The sequence below is a fragment of the Gopherus evgoodei genome, chromosome 3 (genome assembly GCF_007399415.2).
Source record: "Gopherus evgoodei ecotype Sinaloan lineage chromosome 3, rGopEvg1_v1.p, whole genome shotgun sequence".
NCBI classification, from domain to species: domain Eukaryota; kingdom Metazoa; phylum Chordata; order Testudines; family Testudinidae; genus Gopherus; species Gopherus evgoodei.
Genome location: NC_044324.1, coordinates 145,985,922 through 146,003,943, shown reverse-complemented (window position 1 = coordinate 146,003,943; position 18,022 = coordinate 145,985,922). Strand labels below are relative to the sequence as shown.

The 18,022-nt window shown below is 45.9% G+C and overlaps 1 protein-coding gene across 1 annotated transcript in view; it reads left to right on the top strand.

Annotated features, from left to right (window-relative positions):
- LYST (lysosomal trafficking regulator) overlaps positions 1–18,022 on the top strand; it is a 167,555-nt gene that overhangs the window by 13,944 nt on the left and 135,589 nt on the right. The window contains 1 exon segment of the mRNA XM_030556944.1: positions 15,597–15,692. The gene's annotated coding sequence lies outside the window, so the exon portion shown is untranslated.

The following is an 18,022-nucleotide window of genomic DNA, read 5'->3' as shown; positions in this document are numbered from 1 at the left end:
CCGAGGCAGGACTAATTAAACCTAGGCCATCCTTAACAGGTGTGTGGTCCAACTTGTTCTTAAAATCCAATGGTTTGAATTCCACAACCTTCCTTGGAAACAGTGACCCAAAAACCTCTTAATGAGAACTGACACAGGTGTGCAGAGGGGTTACCAGAATCTTCTGATTCTGATATGTATATTCTGTTTAATCAAAGAATGCCATGTGAGGTTCCCAAACAAAAAGTGATGTCACATTGGTCCTCAATGTTGTTGTGAAATTATATCCATGTAGTATGTAAAAAGTAAGAGCAGCAGAACACAGATCCTGGGCTTCAGAAAAGCAGAGTTTGACTCCCTCAGGGAACTGAAGGGCAGGATCCCCTGGGAGGCTAATATGAGGAGGAAAGGAGTCCAGGAGAGCTGGCTGTATTTTTTAAAGAAGCCTTATTGAGGGCACAAGAACAAACCAGCCCAATGTGTAGAAAGAATAGTAAATATGGCAGGTGTCCAGCTTGGCTTAACAGAAAAAGGAAGCTTACTGAAGATTTTTATGTTTAAGCTCACAAGAAGTGGAAACTTGGACAGATGACTAGGGAGGAGTGTAAAAATATTGCTCGAGTGTGCAGGGCTGTAATCAGGAAGGCCAAAACACAATTGGAGTTGCAGCTAGCAAGGGATGTGAAGGGTTTCTACAGGTATGTTAGCAACAAGAAAGAGGTCAGGAAAAGTGTGGGACCCTTACTGAATGGGGGAGGCAACCTAGTGACATGTGGATAAAGCTGACGTACTCAATACTTTTTTTTTCGTCTCGGTCTTCACAGACAAGGTCAACTCCCAGACTGCTGCACTGGGCAGCACAGTATGGGGAGGAGGTGAGCAGCCCTCAATGGTGAAAATAACAGGTTAAGGACTACTTAGAAAAGCTGGACGTGCACAAGTCCATGGGATGGATCTTATGCATCTGAGGGTGCTGAGGGAGTTGGCAGAGCCATTGGCTATTATCTTTGAAAACTTATGGCAATCGGGGGAGATCCCAGATGATGATTGGAAAAAGGGAAGGAGGAGAATTTGGGGTATTACAGCCTTACCTCAGTCCCTGGAAAAATCATGGAGCAGGTCTTCAAGGAATCCATTTTGAAGAACTTAGAGGAGAGGAAGGTGATCAGGAACAGTCAAGTCATGCCTTACCAACCTGATTGCCTTCTATGATAAGATAACAACTGGCTTTGTGGATATGGGAAAAGCAATGGATGTGACATACCTTGACTTTAGCAAAGCTTTTGATATGGTCTCCCACAGTACTCTTGCCAGAAAGTTAGAGTATGGATTGGATGATGGACTATAAGGTGGATAGAAAGCTGGCTAGATCTTCAGGCTCAGTGGGTAGTGATGAATGGCTTGATTTCTAGTTGGCAGCCAGTATCAAGTGTAGTGCCCCAGAGGTCGGTCCTGGGACCAGTTTTGTTCAGCATCTTCATTAATGATCTGGATGATGGGCTGGATTGCACCCTCAGTAAGTTTGTGGATGACATTAAGCTGAGGGGAGAGGTAGATATGCTGGAAGGTAGGGATAGGGTCTAGAGTGACCTGGACGGATTGGAGGATTGAGCCAAAAGAAATCTGAAGTTCAACAAGGACAAGTACAGAGTCCTGCACTTAAGATGGAAGAGTCCCTTGCACCGCAACAGGCTGGGGACCAACTGGCTAAGCAGCAGTTCTGCAGAAAAGGACCTGGGAATTACAGTGGACGAGAAGCTGAATATGAGTCAAGTGTGCCCTTGTTGCCAAGAAGACTAATGGTATATTGGGCTGCATTAGTAGGAGCATTGCCAGTAGATCGAGGGAAGTGATTATTCCCCTCTGTTCAGCACTGGTGAAACTACATCTGGAGTATTGCATCCAGTTTTGGGCCCCTCGCTACAGAAAGGATGTGGATAAATTGGAGAGTCCAGCAGAGGGCAGTAAAAATGGTTAGGGGGCTGGAGCACATGACTTACGAGGAGAGACTAAGGCAACTGGGGTTGTTTAATTTGCAGAAAAGAGTGAGGGGGGGGGGGATTTGATAGCAGCCTTCAACTGCCTGAAGGGAGGTTCTAAAGAGGATTGAGCTAGCTTGTTCTTAGTGGTAGTAGAGGACAGAACAAAAAGCAATGGTCTCAAGTTGCAGTGGGGGAGATTTAGGTTGGATATTAAGAGAGAACTTTTTTTTCACTAGGAGAGTCGTGAAGCACTGGAATGGGTTACCTAGGGAGGTGGTGGAATCTCCATCCTTGGAGGTGTGTAAAGCCTGGCTTGGGATTATTTAGTTGGGGTTGGCCCTGCTTTTGAGCAGGGGGTTGGACTAGATGACCTCCTGAGGTCTCTTCCAACCCTAATCTTCTATGATTCTACAATATTATGAAAATATATGTATAGAGTCTGTATCAAGGTGTTAGTCACCAGCAAAGATGAAAAGAGGCTCTAACATTTCTCGTCAGACTGTTTAAATGTAAGTTGAGTATTGTATGTTTCACTGATATGAGTTACCACCGTATTAACAATATTTGGTGCAGGAATTAATTGCAGTAGCTCAGATACTGTGTGGTAGTATTGATGATAAATATCAGTGTTTTAAAGGTGACTCGTGAAAATACCCCTAAAGTTTATAGGAATACATGTAATTTAATATACAATCCTAGTGAGCATCCTGCTTGTAGTGCTAGTTATTGTGAATCATGGCATAGTTCTTCGCAATGCATCAGGTCATGAGACAAGATAAACCATCCTAGATCTGCTGAATGGATCACTTAGTAGCTGCCATGTTTCCATACTGGGGCTCTTGGCCCTCTTTTTTTTTTTTTTTTTTTGGTCCTTCTCCAGATTAGCTTTTCCACTAAGTTTTTAAAATGCCTTGAAACAAATGTAAAGATAAGTGAAAGTTCACTTATATTTACTATTGAAATGTTATCTTTACTAAGCACAGTAATTTGAGTATACTTTTAATACTGTACATGTAGTAAGTCAAAAATACACTGGGGAGCACTTCTCCTTTGAAGGGGCAGAAGTATACCGGTATCCTGCATTGTGACTCCAGTCATTTGTCTATTGAAATGACAGAGCAAGCCTTTTAAAATTCAAATCCAAAAATAAAATACCAACAGTCTAATTAAAATTACTATGGTATCACTTCCTCTGAAAAGATGACAAAAGTACTCCACTGAACAGAAATAATAGGTACAAACGATGACGTGGAGAGAGAGATTTTCTTAAGTGAAAAATTGAGTGCAGTGTTTTGTTTTTATCAGCTAATGATGACTCATCTTCACATGCATTAGTGGCTTTACCCAACACCAAGGCATGCCTCAGTCGCTGGGGTTCAAATTGTGTGAAGTGTGCGGGAAATTGATGCCAAAGAGTGACCCACCCACTTCTTGTTTTGAAGTGCCTCAGCGAGAGTCACCAAAAAGACAAGTGCCGTGTTTGCAAGGTGTTTCAGCTGAGAACCCTTAAGGATCACAAGCAGACACTCAGAATTCTCCTCATGGAGGAAGCCGCCTATCTGCAATCCAACCCCAGATCGGTGGAGCCTGTGCTGAGCACCGCCGCCTCCATGTGCAGCACGAACTGGCACAAAGAATGGAGGCTAAGGACTCTTGGGACCGACATGGCACCAAACATAAGACTTTTTTTGGCAGACACTAATCTTCATTCCTGGTGCCCCAGAAGAAGGAGGCAGAGGAGGTGCTTTCCCTCTCCTAAGCCTCAGGAGCCAGCAGCAGGGAGGCCTCAGCCCATCCAGCCTGCTTCGGGACCAGTGTCTCCCGGGGGATCGACTCCTGCCCCGCAAGCGGTACAGTCGAGTTTGGCTCACTACTGTTCTCTGGGCCACCATTGCCAGGACATTCAACTCTCCTCCACTATGGAGACTTTTGAGGTGGCACAGGACCTTATTCACCTGACGGCTCCGCCTTCTCCAAGGAGAGATGAGGCACCAGTGATAACCCAGTCTCCTGTCCCATCTCAGGGCAAGCTGGTGATGTCACACCGCTTCCTATCTCCATGGCGCCACTCCTCTGTGCTGGCTGCTCACGTGGGTCTGCACCAATCCCCAGAGGCCCAGCACCGACAAGTACTGCTCCTCCATGGTCTTCTTTGTCAGAGACCTCAGAGTCTGAGATCAAGTCCTATCACTCAATAGGTCCAGCAGCAGGTCTAGGTCTTGGCAACACCTCCAGCCTCCTCCGGTGCCCTGGCCACCTCAGTGGCATCCACCAGCTCAGTGGCCTTTTTGGATTCCCTGGGCCTATCGAACCTAGGGTCAGAGCCAGGCGTTGAGATTCAGGTCGGCATCAGTCATGACAGCATCCTTGGTCCCCTCACAGCAGCTGGCACCAGAGATGATGCCAGTACCTCCACCTGCAGCCCAGGCACCAGTGATACAGCAGCCCAATGAATAGCACGACTCTCTTGGCGCCAAGGACAGTGTCCAAGGCCATGTGCCGGTGCTCTCATCCTGGACCTTCCCAGATGAGGCTGTTGCTGGCACTTAAACAGCCCTGGCCTTGGGGGATAGCAGGGTCGCGTAACAGTTGTTGCGCAGGGTGGCCCAGAACATGGGGATCCAGGCAGAGGAACTGCTAGAGGATGCTGATCCCATTTTGGACATCCTTGTCTCCTTTAGGCGCTCGGATATTGCGCTCCCTCTCATCAGGACTATAAATAAGACCACAAAAGCTTTGTGGCAGATGCTGGCCTCTTTGCCCACAACAGCTAAGAGAAATGAGAGACACTGTTTCGTTCCCTCACAGGGATATGAGCATCTCTGTTCTCATCCTCTGCCAGACTCTTTAGTGGTGGATGCCACAAACCAAAGGGAGTGTCAGGGGTTTCAGGAACTCTCCCCTTAAAATCAGGAGGTGAAAAAGGTGGACGTGTTCGGGAGAAAAGTCTGCTCCACCGGTGGTTTACAACTCCGCATTTCAAACCAGCAGGTTATCATTAGTAGGTTCTCCTTTTAACACCTGCGGTGCGATGGCCAAGTTTGCTGAGCTATTACTACCAGACTCCCATTCTGAATTTAATGCCTTGGTGGAGGAAGGCAAACTTTATTTCTAGGGCCTCCTTGCAGGTGGCCCTTAAAGGTGCCATTGCGGCCACCTGAACCATGGCTACAGAGGTGGCCATGAGATGGTCCTCTTGGCTTTAGGTGTCTGAATTCCCTCGAAGTCCAACAGACCATTCAAGACCTACCCTTTGAAGGTCAGGCCCTAGTCTCTGAAAAGACACAGGAGACTGCACAGTTTTAACAGACTCGAGGGCCACCCTCAAGTCCCTGGGCATACACACCCCACTACACAGCACAGGCACTTCAGGCTTTACCAGCAAAGCCAACAAGACAGTTTCCGGAAGAGGAATAGGGGCGGCAGGAAGAGATTGCACCCATCCTCTGGCCAGGGCTCTGGCCACCCCAAGCTGCCTTCTGCCTCAAACCGGACTTTCGAAGGTGTGGTCGAAGGTGGCACACCAGAACAAGAACTGCATCTACCCTGCCTCACTTTTTTGTCCCAACTGTCCCCTTTCTACCATGCATGGTTCCGTATCACTTCGGACTGCTGTGTACTCCGCACGGTAGAGAAGGGATACTCCATCCAGTTCTGTGCCCTCCTGCCCTTCCACCCCTCTTTCCCCGTCCCTCTTCAGGGACCCTTCTGTGACGTTCTCCTCTGGGGTTGTCTGGATCAGTGATCTGGTAGGCCACTCAGATCCTTGACTCTGGGAGCCAGCCTTACCCTGCTCCGTTGTGAGAACCCCCACTCCTAGGCTGTTCTGCTCCCAGCTACTTGCAAGTGAATGACACTAGCCAATATCTCTGGTCCCAGACACAACCTTGGGAACCTCAGTCTTGCAGTGTCCAGTTATGCCCGCTGGACACTGCAAGCTTATAAGTTCATCAAATTAACAAATTGATTTGTACCAGGCTTGTTCTCCCAAGGAGAGTCTCTGACACGCTGCGAACCAAATGCACTGCTTCGGGTAGAATAAACAAACAGATTTATTAACTATAAAGGTAGATTTAAGTGATAAGTCAGAGCATAATCAGTCAGATTTGGTCAAATGAAATAAAAGCAAAACGCATTCTAAGCTGATCTTAACACTTTCAGTGTCCTTAAAAACTTAGGTGCATCTCACCACAGGCTAGCTCTTCAGCCAGGCTCTCCCCTTTGATCAGTGGTTCAGTCGCTTGGTGGTGTCTGTAGATGTAGGTGAAAGAGAGAGAGAATAACAAAATGTCTCTCCCTTTTATCATGTCCTTTCTTTCCTCTTGGCTTTGCCCCCTCCTCCCCCTTCAGAGTCAGGTGAGCATTACCTCATCACAGTCCCAAACTGCCCAAAGGAAGGGGATGACTCCCTTGAGGGTCTAACAGATTCTTTTGTTGCTGCCTAAGCCAGTGTTCATTGTTCCTGTGAGGCTGGGTTTGTCCTATCCATGCCCTGACAAGGTGTGAACTGTCTCTCTGTTCTTGAAGATTTTTGCATGGTCTTGCTTTAAGCTATGAGGATACATTTTCAGCCTCATAACTAATATATATAATGTGAAATTATAACCTTACTATAACATTACTGTAACAATTACTATAATATCCCTATAACAACCATGCTCAGTGCATTTATGAGCCTTCTGAAGACCCCCCACATGACAAACTTTGCATTGGATACCACACAATGATTTTATAAAGATGAACATAGGGTGCCGGGTGTTCCTCCCCTCCCCGCCCCAGCCCAAGGTACAGAGCATCACACCCTCTCACGAGCTACTCCTTATATAGCACTTGCCCTTCTCCTGAGGAACCTCTTCCACTGCCCCTAGCAAAAGGAGCAAGAGTTTCTATTCCCAGTATTTCTTAATACCCAAAGGCAGGTTCTAGATCTGCGAGAACTCAAGAAGTTTGACATGAAGGATGGGTACTTTCACATAGCAATAACTGTCCCACAGAAAATACCTCAGGGTTGTAGTGAACATCACCCACTACCAGTTCAGTCCCCCCATTTGGCCTGTCGGTGGCACCTCTAGTGTTCACCAACTGCATGGCAGTCGTAGCTGCGTTCCTGCGCAGGCGGCAGTTACAGGTGTTCCCATACCTCAACAACTGGCTCTTCAAGGGCCATTCCAGGTCTCAAGTGGAGGCACAAATCAACTTAATGAGAATGACGTTTGAACTGGGCCTTCTTCTGAACGAGGGGAAATCAGTGCTATCCCTGGTTCAGAGGATAGTTTATAGGGGCAGTACTGGACTTTGATACAAGTCAGGGCATACCTCCCGGAAGCAAGGTTTCAGTCCCTTGGCGACATCATATGAGGTCTCAGGCAGCTCTCCATCACCACTGTAAGAAATTGCCTGAAACACATGGTGGCGTCTATCTACATAATATAGCATGTTAGACTCAGACTTTGACTCTTCAGTCATGGCTAGTGTTAGTCTATCGGCCAGTCTGGGACAGCTTGGACAAGACCGTAACCCTGCATTTTCCAGTACTCGTCTCCCTCCTGGGATGGCTTGACCCACAGGTTGTATGTGCAGGGGTCCTCTTTACCAGCCCCTAGCAGTCTCTCTCAGTAATGATGGATGCATCAGCTTTGGGCTGGGAAGCACATTTGGGAGACCTCAGGACACAAGACCTCTGGTCTCAGGCGGAACTTGCTGTCCACATCCATGTCAGAGAGCAGAGAGATGTATATCAGTTATGACAGACAACACCATGGCAATGTTTTACATCAACAAATGGGGTGCATGCGTCTCTCCCTAGTGCCAGGAAGCCCTCATGTTGTGGGACTTATATAGAGCATTCGATACATCTTCAAGTACTGTACCTCCCTGAAATGCAAAACGTGTTGGCAGACTATCTCAGCAGGTTGTTCCACAGCCGTGAGTGGTTTCTTTGTCTGGACTTTGCAAACTCAATCTTCTATCAGTGGGGTTTTCCCAGGATAGACTTGTTTGCCCTGCAATGCAACAGGAAGGGCCAGCAGTTTTTTGCTCCTTCCTGAATGAATCACAGCCTGGGCTCTATTGTGTACATGTAGCCTCCCCATGAGGCTATTTCCTATCCCTGTTTCTGCCTATCTGTCTCGTTCACAAGTGCTCCTCAAGATACAGAAAGAACAAGCTTCAGTGATATTGATAGCCCCAGCCTGGCCCCACCAGCATTGGTGCATATTACTCCTGGAAATGTCCGTGGAAGCTCCAGTCACCTTCTGCTCTTGCCTGACTTACTAACTCAGAATTATGATCATCTCCAGCACCTGAAGCTCAAGTCGCTGCACCTTACAGCGTGGAAGCTCCATGGCTGAACCCGACGGAGCTCTCTTGCTCGGACCCAGTTAGACAAGTCCGCCTTCGCAGTAGAAAGCTCTCCACCAGGGCTACATACCTTGCTGTGCCGACCAGATTGAAAATCTCTTCCACTTGGCATCATTTGTACCCAATGCTCACCTCAGTCTATATAAGTGGCACAATGTTCTCCATCTCAAGAACCAGGGACTGTCCATGTCATCAATAAGGGTTCACTTGGCCGCTTTCTCTACCTTCCATCCAGGCTCAGAGGGCTGGTCAGTCTTCGTCACCCTGTGCTCAGCCATTTCCTCAAAGGTCTCAACAGACTACCTGCAAGTCAGGCAGCCGGTCCCAGCCTGGGACCTCAACCTGATCGTCTCCAGACTGACAGTGCCGCCTTTTGAACCGCTAGTGATGTGCTCCCTGCTCTACCTCTTGTACAGGGTGGCGTTTCTGGTGGTAGTGATCTCTGCCAAGAGGGTGTCTGAGCTCAAGGCCCCAACATCAGAGCCACCTTACACAGTGTTCTACAGAGACAAGGTTCAGCTCAGGCCACATCCAGCTTTCCTCCCAAAGGTTGTATTGCAGTTTTACATCAACCAGGACATCTTCCTCCAGTATTCTATCCTAAGCTGCACTTGAGCGACAGAGAGCAGAAGCTTCACTCTTTGGATGTCTGCAGAGCTCTAGCCTTTTATATCGAAAGAACAAAACCTTTCTGGAAATCCATTCTACTATTTTGTGGCTCTGTTGGACAGACTGAAGGGTCTTCTAGGCCCTTCTCAACGAACTTTATCGTGGATCACATCCAGCGTTTGAGAGTGCTACAACCTGGCAGGGGTGCCAGCCCCTCCGATCACTGCACGTTCCACCAGGGTGCGGGCCTCTTCAGCAGCTTTCCTGGCTCAGGTTCTGGCTCAGGAAATATGCAGGGCAGGGAGTCGGGGACATGGTTCTCCATACATGCTTTCACTGCACTTTTATGCAATTACCCAGTAGGCCAGAGACGATGCAGCCTTTGGTAGAGTGGTACACCAATCGTTGATGCCTCCTGAACTTCGGCTTGTGATTCACCTGATTTGGAATTGGCATGAACAAGAACTCAAAGGAAAAAATGGTTACTCACCTTCTCATAACTGTTCTTTGAGATGTGGTGTTTATGTCCATTTCAATACCCTCCCTCCTACCTCTCAGTCAGAGTATCCAGCAAAAAGGAACTGTGGGAGGGGATGGAGGGCAGGGCCAGCTTTAGGCCAATTCAACCAATTCTCCTGAATCAGGCCCCGCCCCTAAGAGGGCCCCATGCCCAAGCCCCAGTACTGTGTACCGGCAAGAGCTGATGTGCTGTACCGGGGTGGCCTGGCTTCTCCAGAGGGCAATTTAAAGGGCCTAGGGCTCCCAGCAGGGGCTGGAGTCCCAGACCCTTTAAATTGCCACCAGAGCCTCACTGCTGGAGCCCTGGGATAGGGCTGCAGGGCTATTTTAAAAGTCTGGAGCTTCCATGGCTTCTACCACCTGGCCCTTTAAATAGCCGCTGGAGCCTGACCACTTCCCCAGGGTTCCCAGCTATTTAAAGGGCCAGGGCGGTGGAAGCAGGGGAGCCCTGGGCCCTTTAAATAGCCCCCGAGCCCCTGCTGCTACCCCAGTGGAGGAGGGGGCACTCACCGTACAGGGTGGGCTGTACCCCCTGTACCTGCACCCCCTGCCCTGCCTGCACCAGCCCCTGTCTGCAGCGAGCCCTGCACCCCCTGCCTTGTCTCCAGCCAACCCCTGCCACACCCCTCTGCCTGAAGCCAGCCAGTCCTGCACTCCTCTGTCTCCAGCCCTGCCAACCCATGCTGCTGTCCCAACCCCCTCCCCGCCGCGGCCCTGCCTGAAGCCAGACAGCCCCGCACCCCTGCCCTGCATGCACCAGATCCTACCTCCAGTCAGCGCCTGCACTGCCCTGTCTCCAGTCAGCCCCATGTCCACTCATGCCTTGCAGTTCCCAGGGCAATAACCCTGCACATCTGCTTCAATGGGGGGGGGAGGGGAAGGAGCAGCTGGGACCCACACATGTGCACACCATTAGGGTAACCAGCTGGGTATCTTCATGAAGGATACTCTAGAAAACTGTTATGCTTTTGAACTTAAAGGTACTTGGTATTTTTTACTAAAATTTGCCAGAAAGCAAATATGGACAAGACACAGACATTGAACATATGCTTGTAAGTAATTATCATTACTTCCTGTTTTTCCTCTCGCTAGATTGACCTTAAAGTGATTCTTGAGATGCTCATTCTGCCCCTGCAGAGGCTGATTATTGCCTGTCAGATGCAATAAGACACTTTTTTACACTCCTCTAGATAATGCTTCCACTTGAAGACAACGGTTTTTACCTTTTAGTGAAAACTGTGTAGTTATTAACAAGAAACAGATGCTCTTAACTAACTCTCCTAGCTCTATTTCATGGGTAGTAGTACTTCATCACTCTCTCTCATTCAGACTGCTATGCGTGACCAAATAACTCCATAAGCAGCACTGCTTGTTGACATTGTCACTTCGGATGTGTATTTGATGTTGATAAGAAATGCAGTCTTGTAAGTCCAAAGCAATACCGATACACCATTTCACAAGAAATACAAGTACAATAGCTGACTTCTTGTTGCTCTGATATGCTAACACCAGCTTCAATGCCTGCTATAAAATCAACAGTATATAAGACAGACACCGCCATTTTTATATAATTTCATTGAAATACTTCAGATACAATAAAAGGTTTCATGTAACTCTTCCAGGTAATGAGTCCATATGACTGCACAAATCTTACTGGTAGAAACTGTTTTTGTCTGGTGCTTCAAAGAACAGTTTTTTCTGTTAGGCCACATCCACTGTTGTGGTGTTATGGTGGTAGTATAGTAACACCTAAAGGTCCCCACTGAGATTGTGATCTCATTGTTCTTGACCTTTTGCAGATTGCGTAGAGATGCAGTCACTAAGCTAACGCTTGCGTTCTAAATAGATGAGAGAGAATATATCTTACTCTGTCTTGTTTCACAGATGAAAATGGACTTGTCCAGAGTCTCACAGGAGGTGTGTCAGAGCAGTGATTTGTACAGGGCCATGAGTTTAAGTCCAGTGCATTAACCATAAGATCATCCTTATTCTCTAACAAACCACAGAAGGAACTTTGCTTTTAGTACTAACATGGTACAAAGTTGTTGTGTTCAAAATGTTTAGACAATAATGTTTTCGCTTCAGTGTGAATAATTTTAGTTATTTACTTTTAGCCATTGAACTTGCCTATAACCATCACTTCACTGTTTGGACGTCCTGTTTCTCAAATAATTCTGTCCTTTTTAAGATTTACCTTGATATATTTAGGTTTTTAACAGATGCAAATACTTATTCTTATACCATACAAAATTACCAAAAAGGGACCTTGCATAGTTAAGGACTCAAAAAATGGATTATATGCCTCATACAGAGTGGCAGCATGGGCAGCAAGTTCTCTGGGCCCGTGGTGCCTGGGCACCAGGAATATTCCTGGTCTGGGGCCCAGCTCCAGCAGTGTTTTGAGACCGGGTCTCTCACTCTGCCCTGTCTCCTGCACACGGGTGTTCCCCCTGCATGTCCCACCCACCACTGGCAGTGCAGCGGAGGTAAGAAGCTTCCTGCCTGCTCGCTTCACATGGCTGTCCAACCCTCCCTACAGCCCCTGGGCAGCGTGGGTCTGTGTCTACATGTGCTGCTGCTGCCCTAAGTGCCCTTGCAGCCAATAGGAAGCTGCAGGGACAGTGCCTGGGGGTAGTAGCATGCAGAGGGCCCCCCCAGTCCACCCAGCCTAGGAGCCCCAGGTAAGCGCCACATCTCCCCCCCCCCTTCCAGAGCCTGCACCCCCTCCTGCCCCCAAACTCCCAGAGCCTGCACCCCTCAACCCCTTCTGCACCCCAGCCCTTGCCCCGGCCCAGAGCCTACACCAAAACTGTCCCAAAGCCTGCACCCCAATCCCTATCCCCAGCCCAGGGCTTGTACCCCAGACCACCTCTCCTCACCCAAACTGCCTCCCAGAGCCTTTGGTAGGGGGAGGGGCACGCAAAGCAAGTTTTCATGTCCGGGTTCTGGGCACCACCACCGTTTCTACAAACCTGCTGCCCCCGAGTGGCACATAGTACTAAAATATACATAGGCTTGGTGTCTTGGATTTAGAAAAAGTATAATTGGTGTTTGAGAATATGTATTCATGTAACTGAAAGTTCCTGTAAGGGAACACCAGCAGAGAGCAGCATGCTCTTGTCTAGGTAGAAAATTGACACTTGTACTTCCTCAAAGAATTGAGTTTATTGGGGTCCTTGTAGATTCTGAGTTCAAGAACACTTCTGCAGAATGAACTATGACAATTCATGGCCTATGTCTGATTCTGTGGTATCAGTCTTAACTATGGTCATGTATGTGTCAGGTTGTTGGACATTATGGCTGAATGCACGTACATGATCTAGCATATCAGACTGTGCCTTTGTCCTCTTCAAATGTGGCTGAAGTTAACTCTATTATCCAGGTTGTCATTTGTTGGACAGGCTAGTCTGAGTGCTTCCAGCAATTCTGGACTCCTTACTGTGGTAGGCAGCTGAATGTAATGCATGCCAGGGCCTTCCATTTGCTGCTTCCTCACTAACCAGGACTATAGTCACTGATGCCTCCTCAATAGGCCAGGGAACGCATCTAAGGACATTGGAAATTCAGGGCTTGTGGTCAGAACAGGAAGCTTCCCTGCATATCAACATCCTGGAACTTCAAGCTATTTATGATGTTTGCTGAGCCTTTCGGATCACATCAAGACTCAGTAGTTCACATGCTTGCCAACAGCGCTGCCACAATATACTGTGTGTGGAAGCAGGAGGTGCTTGCTCCAGCCATCCTTGTCAGGGAGGTGAGGAACTTTTTTGGCTGCTCTTGCATCAAGGAGAGCATTATTCCTACAGCCACTCACTTATCTGGGGCTCACAATCTCCTGGCTGATCACCTTGGCAGGAACTTTTCACAGAATCAGTAAGTGATACCTGAAGTCCAGTGTGCTGAAGACCGTATTTGCAGAATGGGGCCTTCTAACCAGCTATCTGTTTGACAAGAGACAGCCGGAAGTACAGTCACTTTTGCTGTCAAGTGGATCTCAGTCAGAGCTCCTAGACCAAAGCCTTGCACCTCAATTGGGGTTTGGCTCTGATGTATGCCTTTTCCCCCCGATTCCAATCATCCCACAAGCCGTTCTCAGACTGAAGTTGGATCATGCCAAACTGATCTTCATTTACTGCTGGGAGAATTCTGTGCCACTGCACATGCACAGCATTCATTTCCTGTGTGGATTTCTTTGCTTGCCTGCGGAAGAATGACTTTCTGATAAGGAAGCAAAAGGAAGCTGCAAAAACAGTCATGCGCACCCTCCCCAGCAGTGTGGCTGTCATTTTTCAGGCACCCAGCGCAGCTAGCATAGAGGTAAATCACTGAGCAGGGCAGGGCTGGAGACACCTCTGATGGTGCCAGGTCAGACCCACCCCCCCCATCTGCCCAACCCTCATGCATCTGGACCCCCGCAGACCTCTCTGCCGAGCCTCAACCCTCCTTCCCTCAGAACCCCCCTGAGGCCCCACCCCATCTTATGGTGGCTCATACCCTGTGCTGGGTTCAGTTGCTACTCCCAGCTGGGCTGGGGGTGGGGAAGGAGTGCCATTCCCCTGCAGAGAGCAGCTGGGGCAGACACATCTCTGGAAACTACTCCTGCCTCCCCCCCCCCCACATGGACCTCTGGGGCAGGCCTGGCCCTTATGCTGTGTCAGGGTTGGGTGCAGCCTCACAGCCAAGCCTCTGTCCCGGGAGGGTGAGGGGCTGCATGCAGGGTGATCTCCCACCTCCATGCAGCCAGTGGCCCGTGCTCCCCACTGCCATGCTGGAGCCTCCACATTTTATTTATTGACCAATAAAATTTGCAGAATTTTGCAGATGGACCATTGGTTTGACCCAATGTGATTGTTCTTATGTACTGCATTAGACAGTTTGAGGCAGTTCAGACCTTGCCTCCAGAGATTGTGGGCCCATTTAACAAGAGCCCAAGCAATGTTGATAGCGTTCCTCAGTGATGTTTTGATGCTGGATGTTTGTAGGGCAGCTTCTTGGCCCACTAGACCTACTTCTTCTTAATCATGCTTGCTTGCTTGCTTGCTACTTCAGAATAAGAGGAAGTGTCAGTCTGTGTGAAGAGCAGTGTCAATGCTGCAGTCAGCAAGAGGAAGAGAAGGTGCCTAATAATATACAATATAAGTGTAGGTTGCATAGCTTTAGCTGTATACAATGCATAGTAGTACTATAATCACAGTGAGAAATCATTAATTATTGATCTTAAAAGCACTTCATGTCTTATCAAGTGCTTAAATAGCTAAACTGAACAATAAGGAAAGCAGCAGAAGGTATTTTTTACAGAAAACTACTTGCCTATTTTGCTGCTATTACGGAGGTCATACACGCTAAAGATTGCTTTGCTTTCCATACAGCCTATGTTATAATTAAATTATCATATTTGACGTTAAGTTTCCAGGATACATTTGATGTAATAATGATGCTGGCAGACAATGTGCCAGCTCTTGAAAAGGCCCTCCCTCTTTTATGAACTATTTCTGGTTTACAGAAATGTTCGGTTATTTTTTGAGGGCTCAACTTGAGACCTCTAGCACGTGACTCTTCCCCCCTCCCCCGCCCCAGTTTCCTCTTCCAAGAGATGCTGACATCGTGCACTCTGTGGTGTCAACTGGAGTTGTGGGTGCTGAGCCCCTCTGAAGAATACTGTTTTTTGCATATTGAGCAGGATACTAAAATGGTTCACCCAAAATTAGTGGACAGACTTGAAAATGTCATTTACTTAAGTTAAATTAGTAGAATACTTGCTGTCTGCTTTACAGAGCCATTGCTATAAAGCACCTCCAGTCAAAAGGTGTTATATAAGTGCTAACTACAACTTGTATTTTAAATATAACTCAGATGAAAATATTACTTGTCAACCCTTTGCCTTGAAATATTTGAACTACAGTAGCTTCTGTTAGCTTGTCTTTTATGCATAATCTTTATTCCCTGTTACCAGAATCATAAAGCTTTAGATTGAGACGATTCTCCATCTTAACACTCAAAGACTTGCAAAGGATTCATTGGTCTATTTCATAAGTTTATGAAACACTACATTTAAACTGTATTAACTTCAAAATTACAAAACAGAGTATTACAGATATATATTTTTTAAAGACATTGTGACTTACAAACATTTCTCGTGTCTTACAGGCAAAACTTTAAGGAAATATTCCCAGGATTTATCTGTTTTTCCTCTTGTAAAAAGAAATGTGTTAGCTGTATTTCATCAACAACAACAACAACCTGGTAAGTAGCAGTTAGCATTTACATTACACACCATGAATACTTATTTCTATAATGTCATAGGTATGCATAGAATTTTCATTGAGCCATAATTGGTTACAGCTAAGATCAGTGTTGATGCCTCTACACTTAAACAACAAATACCTCACTTCCCTTTTTCAAATAGGGGAGACTGAAAACTCTTACAAGGAAGAGTTCATTTTTGAGTTTCTTGTCTGTTTTCATCTGTTTGAATTTCTCTCTCTCTCTCTCTCTCTGTTACGGACGCCTATACTCTTAAGTGTACAATTTTATATTTATGATGAGAAGTTTATTTTAAGATACATATTTGACATAATGACTGCATGGGTTTTTTTCCCTCCATTTCAGTGACATTAATACAACTATTTTAAAAAACAGAGTTAAGCAGTCCTAGAGATCCTTTTTCCTGTTTGTTGGTGTGAAGGGAGTCATGTGGGCCTGTTTTTACTGATCTCACATTTTAACTCTATTTTAAAATGTATTTTTGGTTCTTATATCTAGTCTTGTAGCACTAACTAAAATGAGTCATACTGCATATATGCTCTTCACTTTTGGTGTATTCTAGTGCACCCAATATTTCTCTAGTCACCACCACTGCTTCATGCCACTTTCACTATGCCTTTCTCAGTAGCATAAATAATTTTTGATCTTTCTTTAATTTACGTTGTAATTTCTAATATATGTATTCCCCTTCCTGTTAATTTCAAATTGCCAGTGTGTTGCTGGCCAACTAGCAATATTACCATAATACTTACAAGAGGAAAAAGAGACTTAATTCCACTGGAGTAGTTGGGAGTGGAGGAGATAGAAGAAACATCACTAGGGGCTGGTCTACACTACGGGGGAAAATCGATCTTAGATACGCAACTTCAGCTACGTGAATAACGTAGCTGAAGTCAAAGTATCTAAGATCGAATTATTACTCACCGTCCTCACTGCACAGGATCGATGTCCGCGGTTCCCCCTGTCAATTCCGCAACTCCATTCGGGTTGGTGGAGTTACGGAATCGATATAAGCGCGTTCGGGGATCGATATATCGTGTCTCATCTAGACGCGATATATTGATCCCCAAGCAATCGATTGCTACCCGCCGATACGGCGGGTAGTGAAGACGTACCCTAGGTTTTCTTACAAATAGTGTCCAAATAGTGCACTGGATTTCAGTATGTGCATTTATCTTAAAGTAAAATTCAATTGTTTGGACATATATAATGTGAAGAATTGAAATTTAATCTTGCTCTACTGCATTTGAGTCCTCTCCAAAGTAGAATCACATTTTGAGCAACATGCGTTATTAGTGAATATTTATTTCAATCATTTGTTTGTTTAAAATGGCCATTGTCCATGCTGGTAAATCCAAAATTTAATATTACATTTTATTAGAAATTGAGATGTTTTAGTTTTAGATCTCAGTTTTGATCTAATTTACTTGTTTTTTAAAAGTTTCTTGATTATTTTGAAAGTAAAGCCTGTTTTATCCTGGGAAAGATGCTGGAGTCTTTTTTTATAAAGTGTTTTTTTAAATGCCCAAATCCCATTGAAATTCAATAGCATTTGTGCATTTAGCTCCCTTAATCTTATTTGGAAAGTCCCCGCCTATGTGTACAGTATGCATGCATACTTTATAGAGTGTGAGAAGATGCATTTAGTTCGAATTCACAATGTTTTTTTAGACATTTAAATAAAAAAATCCTGAGTCATGGGACATCTGATTTTCCTCTTAGTCATTTTCCTTTAAGTTTTAGCTGCTTCTAAATATGCAGTCTGGGCATTACAGCTCACTTCTAGCTTACTAGAAAACTGGAATTAAGCCATTATTTTCCCTTTGTACATTCACGGGGGAAACTTTGCTTTGTGGAAGTTCATCTAATAGATATTTTATAAATGAGTACTGTGTGTTAATACACCTCTACCTCGATATAACGTGACCCGATATAACACAAATTTGGATATAATGCGGAAAAGCTGTGCTCTGGTGGGAGGGTGGGGGTGGGGCTGTGCACTCCGGTGGATCAAAGCAAGTTCAGTATGATGTGGTTTCACCTATAACACAGTAAGATTTTTTGGCTCCCAAGGACAGCATTATATCAAGGTAGAGGTGTAGTTAGAAAATATAAAAGCTATTAATAGTATATGAAAATATCTTATGATATGGATGAGACAAAAACACTTTTAAAATTTACAGATGATCGATATCTGTGACTAACTTATGTTTAGTGTAATTCGTAAAGGGTGAATAGCTGAAACTACAATTAAAAAAATATAGAAATTTTTCTAAAACTTTTTTCAGTCCTATAGACTTCATATGTAG